This window comes from Myotis davidii, unplaced genomic scaffold, assembly GCF_000327345.1.
Source record: "Myotis davidii unplaced genomic scaffold, ASM32734v1 scaffold431, whole genome shotgun sequence".
Classification (NCBI taxonomy): Eukaryota; Metazoa; Chordata; class Mammalia; order Chiroptera; family Vespertilionidae; genus Myotis; species Myotis davidii.
Genome location: NW_006282878.1, coordinates 248,438 through 255,168, shown reverse-complemented (window position 1 = coordinate 255,168; position 6,731 = coordinate 248,438). Strand labels below are relative to the sequence as shown.

The 6,731-nt window shown below is 50.0% G+C and overlaps 1 protein-coding gene across 6 annotated transcripts in view; it reads right to left on the bottom strand.

Annotated features, from left to right (window-relative positions):
* PEG3 (paternally expressed 3) overlaps positions 1-6,665 on the bottom strand; it is a 22,270-nt gene extending 15,605 nt beyond the window's left edge. For 5 of the 6 annotated variants that reach the window (XM_015561739.1, XM_015561747.1, XM_006753301.2 and 2 more), the window contains exons 1-2: positions 5,880-6,665; positions 1,640-1,711 (exon numbers count right to left, since the gene is read on the bottom strand). The gene's annotated coding sequence lies outside the window, so the exon portion shown is untranslated. Of the gene's footprint in view, positions 1-1,639; positions 1,712-5,879 lie in introns of those variants that run through there. The other variant, XM_015561757.1, reaches the window with a different exon arrangement.
* Positions 6,666-6,731: the final 66 nt, after the last annotated feature.

The window sequence follows — 6,731 nt, the reverse complement described above, 5'->3', positions numbered from 1 at the left end:
GCACATGCAGGGGTTGTGGGCTTGATCCCCAGTAGGGGGCGTGCAGGAGGGAGTCAATCGATGATTCCCTCTCATCATTGATGTTTCTCTCTCTCCCTCTCCCCTCCTCTCTGAAATAAGGCTTACAAAAGTCACTACCCAATGCTCAGCCCAGGGACATTCCAAGATGCCAGCCGTCACTAAATCTGGGTGGCAACTTTCTGAGCAAACATGGACAGGCACTAGGGGATGGGGGCCAATCCGGCCATTTCTGAGCATTTCTCCCCGCCACGTAATGAAGGCTGCAGACGCCATGGAAAGCAGAGGCTGCATGGCATGTCAGCGCTCAGCTCCGGGGAGTGCAGGCGCCATGTTCCCCTCCACGACCACTGTGCTGCTGGGGCCTGATGGCTAAACTAAATGCAATGAAAGGGAAAGTCCAGCGCCTCATCACACCAGCTGCATCTCCAGTGCCAGGGGCTCCATCCTGAACAGGACGTCACACCCCGGTGGTCATGGGAAGTTCTGTGGGGCTGAGCAGCTGCACAGAGTTTGAGGTGGCAGGTGTGCCCAAGACCCCTCCCTTGAGAGGGTACCTGTCTGTCCCCAAACCCAGTCTCGGGCAAGTGCCACCACCACTCCCCTGGGCACCTTTCCTTTCCCTTTATTTTCCCCTCACGTAACCAATTGAGGCCACACATTTCCCTTCACTTCACACCATTTTACCTACATCTAGGTTTTACCATGCAGCCTTTCATTATAGTTGGCCACACTGGTGTGAAGTAGGCGATACATGAGAAAAATCTCGGTTTGAGGGGCTGCGTGAACATACGGGCTTTCCTCGCAGAAAAGAAAACCACACACAGCACTAGTTCTTCTGTTTTGAAAGGAAGCCACATGTTCAGAAGTTGCCCGGCTGGTGTGGCTCAGTGGCTGAACATTGACTATGAACCAGGAGGTCACAGTTCGATTCCTGGTCAGGGAAAATGCCCAGGTTTCCGGCTCGATCCCCAGTGTGGGGCGTGCAGGAGGCAGCCGATCCATGATTCTGTCATCATTGATGCTTCTCTCTCTCCCTCTGAAATCAATTAAAAAATGTATTTAAAAAAATTATTTTGTTTTAATATGTCTAAAGACATATTAATATGTTTCAATTATTTAGAGTTTCAAAATAGACTTTATCGTTTGGGAATAAAAGCAGTAAATGGCCCCATGCTCTCCCGCTGTGATGGCTGCACTCTGCTCCCACTGAAACTGTCCTCCATGGTCCCCCTGGAGCTGTGGCGCCACCCGGCTGCCCTGGCCTCCTCAGCAGCAAGAGTGACCGTGGAGAAGGGCACTAGATACCACTGCTGAGCTGGCGCTTTCAAGCAGGGGGCAGGCAAATGGCCTGGCTCTGAGCACTGGAGTGATCTTTGGGACAAAAGCACAATTTTACCCAGGACCCGGCTCAGGGGGACGGCCTCGGGCAAGGGCAGGGGCCTCAGAAGCCAATAGGCCTCCACGGAAGGGAGGGGAGAGCACAGAGCCGACACCTGCCCGGGAGGGAAGGAGGGAGGGAGTACACAGAGCCCACGCCTGCCGGAGAGAAAACCTGGGTCCCCGACAGGATCCAGTCCAACCTCAGGGACAGCAGGACACGCTCAGGTTCGCAAATCACCTGTTGGAACAGATCCTTTCTGCAACTTCTGAACAAGCCACTACGCACAGGAACAGTCAAAATGCCAGGGACCTGCAGTCATTTCACAGAAAGAAACACATGACAAATGAACACAGAAGAAAGGTAAAAATAGTGTCCGTGATCCATTCTCCAAATGGCTGTTGACTCGGCGATCATTAGGGGTGAGGCCTCTTAGATCACCTTCAAGGAAAGACCGAATGCAGTGTCATATAAGCCAACCAGGAAAAATAAACAGAAAACCTTCAGATTTTCTCTATGAAACCAGAATTCAAAAACCCAAGGCAAAGATTAGCACTAACAAACCAAAGACCATTCACTTAATGAAAACAGAAGTAAAAGTCTAAACACTATCATTACTGAACATCACTCTAAGAACAGTGCTTCTCAACCTTCTGGCCCTTTAAATACAGTTCCTCATGTTGTGACCCAACCATAAAATTATTTTCGTTGCTACTTCATAACTGTAATGTTGCTACTGTTAGGAATCGTAATGTTTCACTTACAAATTAAACATAATTAAAACATAGTGATTAATCACAAAAACAATATGTAATTATATATGTGTTTTCTGATGGTCTTAGGCGACCCCGTCAAAGGGTTGTTCGACCACCAAAAGGGTCGCGACCCACAGGTTGAGAACCGCTGCTCTAGAGTTCTAGCTAATGACAAGAAAAACAAATCTGAGGCATAAAAAAAGGTGTAAAATTATCATTCTCTTGTGAATCAATAGAAAGACGTTATAATTTCATAAGGAAATAATTTATAACAGACTTCTTAAATATATATCAACAATACTTTTTTTAAGCGGGAAGAACTCCAATATAAAAAATAGCACCTACATAAAGTTACAAATTATACTGCAGTAAGAGACACAGGATAGTCCTGGAAGATGTATGGATCCAGGACACTCAAGTTCTAAATCCTCCCCCAAATTAATGTGTATCATCTAATGGAATTTCAAAGAATACTAATGGGAACTGGGCAGTGGCTCTAAGGTAACAGGGAAAAATTCCATTTAGATCAATATTTTGAGAATTTGTACGTCAAAAGGCCAACAAGCCAAACACAAAATTTAAGAAATATATATATTTTGTGTTTTTGACACTCTTCTAGAGCAGGTATATGTCATAAATCACTGTAAACAGTGAGTAGTAATACATCTTGATTCTTCAAGAAAGGGGTATAAAGTTTAGTGTTTTACAAATGCATCTAACCATGGAATTCTTTTATTTTTTCCATCATCAAGAAATAGTTTGATGTAATCTTGGGGTATGAAAGTTCTTTTACAGTATGATGCCTAAAGGCAGAAAGATGACATAAAAATAAGAAGTGATGGTCTTGTCTATACCATCAAAGCCAAAGGAAAAAAAATAACAAAAGAAAACCACTTGCAATTTATAACAGAAAGACTGATTTAAGAATCATAATGAGTTTACTATACAAAGTTGAGTATGTAGTAGTCTATGAAAGTGGCATTGGAACATAGTAAGGAATGTGTATATTATTTCAATAAGTAGGAATAGGAATACTAGCCAATCATTAACTTGAGGGGGAAGATCATACCATATATAAAAATGCTAATTCTAAAATAAAAATTAAATATTAATTTTTATCATCTAGGAGCAGGAAAAGGCTTTTATTTTTTTAGAATGAACACTTAAAATTTCTATTTATTTTTAAATTTCCATCTTACTTAGCAAATTGATTGGGGTGTTATTGATCAACATTAATATACTAGAGACCTGGTGCACGGATTTGTGCACCAGTGGGGTCCCTCGGTTGGCCTGCAGGGATCGGGCTGAAACTGGCTCTGACATCCCCTAAAGGGTCCCAGATTGTGAGAGGGTGTTTCTTGGGTGATGCGCCCCAGAATTGAGCTTCCTCCTCTCTGATTCCAGGTGTGTCACCCTAGGACCGCAGCTGCCAAGTCACTGCAGCTCCGCAACTCCTGCGTTCAGCATCTGCGCCCTGGTGGTCAGTGCACACCATAGCTACCGGTCTGCATCTGCCCCCTGGTGGTCAGTGCACACCATAGCTACTGGTCTGAGCATCTGCCCCCTGGTGGTCAGGGTGCATCATAGCTACCAGTCTGCATCTGCCCCCTGGTGGTCAGTGCACACCATAGCTACTGGTCTGAGCATCTGCCCCCTGGTGGTCAGTGGCCATCATAGCTACCGGTCTGCATCTGCCCCCTGGTGGTCAGTGGCCATCATAGCTACCGGTCTGCATCTGCCCCCTGGTGGTCAGTGCACATCATAGCTACTGGTTGGAGCATCTGCCTCCTGGTGGTCAGTGCATGTCATGTTTGCTTAATCTTTTACATACATAGAAGGTAGGTTTCAGGTGTGGCCCTCACATGTGGGATGCCTTTGGCACTTGGGAAAATCGCGCCTCCTTTCCAGCTGTGACAATGTGGGTCTGTGGTTCCAACAAGCACCTTAGGAGCTGTGTATTGTGAAAACCACTGCTCTAGGCTGTGTGTCCCATCTGGTCCAGCTAACAGGTACATATGGACAAGGGGCTGTTGAGGTAAGGATCTTATGTGGGGATGTGAGCAAGTCAGGAATGACCACTACCCTACCAGACCAGCCACAGCCTCCCGCTCCGGTCCGTGAGGCGGCTCCTCTGATAGTCGACACATCACCCCCGGCTCACACCTCTACCACTTACCACGTTGCAGCCAAGCTTCCTTATTGTTGTCCGCTCGAGGTGTTTCCTGGGTCAGACTTACTGTGAATGGATCGGGGAGGGTGGGGGCAGGAGGTGGGGCCCCTGGTATCACGGTAACCCCAGCAAGAGCTTACGGCACCAGATGGGCCCCGCCCCCGTGCAGGCCAGGGCTCTTAGAGCGTGTCCACGTGCTCTTACTCTGATTCTGTATGCACCCAGCACCCTTCTCATGATGGTTTCACCTCCCATGAAGGTCTGCCTCCAGGGAGAGAATCTGCTGATCACACCCTTTTGAGTATTTGTGTCTCTGCTATAGTGACCTCCCACCATAAATCAGTGAACCAACACTGAGCAAGCTGTTTTCCCAGCTGGGGAGCTTTCATCCAGGCCGGGCGTAAACCCACCCACCCCCAGGGCCCGCTTCAAGCAGCACGTTAGCCTGTCCCCGGGTGGTACACTAGCATGGCCACCCACCTTGGCAAGCATGCTGTCTTACTCTGCATTTAACTGGAGTTCTCATTCAGGGGACACCGAGGCCAAGGATTATGTCACTCACTTCTGGAGACCCAAAGTCTAGCATGACCCTGCCCAGACCAGGCCCAGTACCTAGGTTTGCTGGTAGAATGAGCAGCTGCGCTGTTCACGTCCCCAGGCAACATGATTCCCTACGTCTGGTCTGTCAGTCAGCAGGCCGTGAACAAAGGGGACGGCCCTGCTGAGTCTCTCTGAGTACCGCATCACCACCTACTCTCACTTACCCTCTGCCGTGACCCTAAATCCAAGCCACCATCTTTCACTCAGACCTGAGGGTGGTCTCCTGGCACCCACTGTTTCAACCTTCCCCTTCTGAACCAGACGACATTTTAAAAACAAAAACCTGATTATCGTGTTACTTCCACGGTTAAAAGGTCTCCGTGGCTTCCCGTGTGCTTCAGATGAAGTCATGTGCTTACCTGTTCCCCACCTCAATCCAACGCTGACCCAGAGTCCTGGACTTTTGGCTCCCCTCTCGTTCCCTTAGGAGCATCCACGTCTCCTCTCCCAACACTACTCTTCCCACGGGACCATCCACTACCCTTCAGGGCTCAACTTCCATGTGCCTGGTTTCCTCAGAAAGACTCTATGTGGCCTCTTCCAGATTAAGGTAACTGCCTGCAGTGAATGCATGTGTCTCACCATCACTTGTTCAATGTCTTTCATTACTTAACACACTGAGCTCCAGGGGCGCACTTCCTTTCCCACAGGGGTGGCCGTGCTTACTGGTGAATAATGACTTCCCTCATGCTCCTTTAATTGCCCAATAAGGGAGAAAGAGGAGGCCTGAAGGGGTGGTCGAGTGCTGGGAAGAGTGGGGACACCGAAAGGATGGCATGAGGCCACGGAGGATGTCTGGAGAACACGGGACCCACCCGAAGTGTGTGTGCATTTTCAGCGAGCACAAAGGGTGCTGTGGCCGTGTGGGTGGACCACGCGTGGCAGGAGGAGGAAGGACGCGCTCACTCCAAGGAAGGGTGTGGCACTGTGAGGCGAGAACTCAAGCGCGGCTCACCTGGACCCAGCCCCCTGGCGTTGGAATCTAATCCGATCTCCTCTTGCCAGCCGTCTCGGAAAAGGGTAGAAGTTCGAGAAGGCAAAGCTGGGGAAGGAAAGGAAGACATGAGACATGAGACATGACGTTTGCTTGGCAGTGACTGGGTTCCTCCGGCTGGAGATGACACCGCAGCAGCAGTGCCTCCTCTCGGGCACCCACAGGTCAGCTGAGATGGAAGAACGGCCCTCCCACATGGCAGGGTCAGGGGGGCAGTGCTCGGAGGTCCAGGCCGCCCCCAGGCTGTCATCAGCGCCTTCCTCAACCAGGCTACTCCAGTGGTACGCAAGGCACCTGCGGTGTCTCAGAACGTCTCTAACCAGCAGAGCGAACTGAGGGAGACACAGGTGGGGTCGTGTCACCTTAGGAAGCCCTCCTTTTAGCTCTGCGGCACTGGCCACTGGCTGAAGGCAGGGACCCGTGTGGCACGAGGGGGAACGGCCCGGGAAAGCACTTTCACAGGGGAACCTGACGTCATTTGGAAAAAACAAAAACAAAGCACAGTCCATCTACTTTTGTTTTCCATGGACACTCCGAGGGATGATGGCAGGGGTACGGACACCCCTAGAGGAGTGGGGCGGAGCTCCAGTGCTGCCACTTAGTAGCTGGGGAGGCGGGGCCAGACCGCGTCCATTTCAGTCACAGGCGGAGCGCAGCTTCCACTGGGCCCTGGTGCTACGGTGGCCATCGCTGTGCGGTACCGCATCACCACCTACTCTCACAGAACCGCGTGTAGGTTCTGGCAGGCTCCGGCTACTGTGCACATGCATGGCCCCTGCCCACCCCCAGCGGGAAACCCCGCCCACAGAGCGA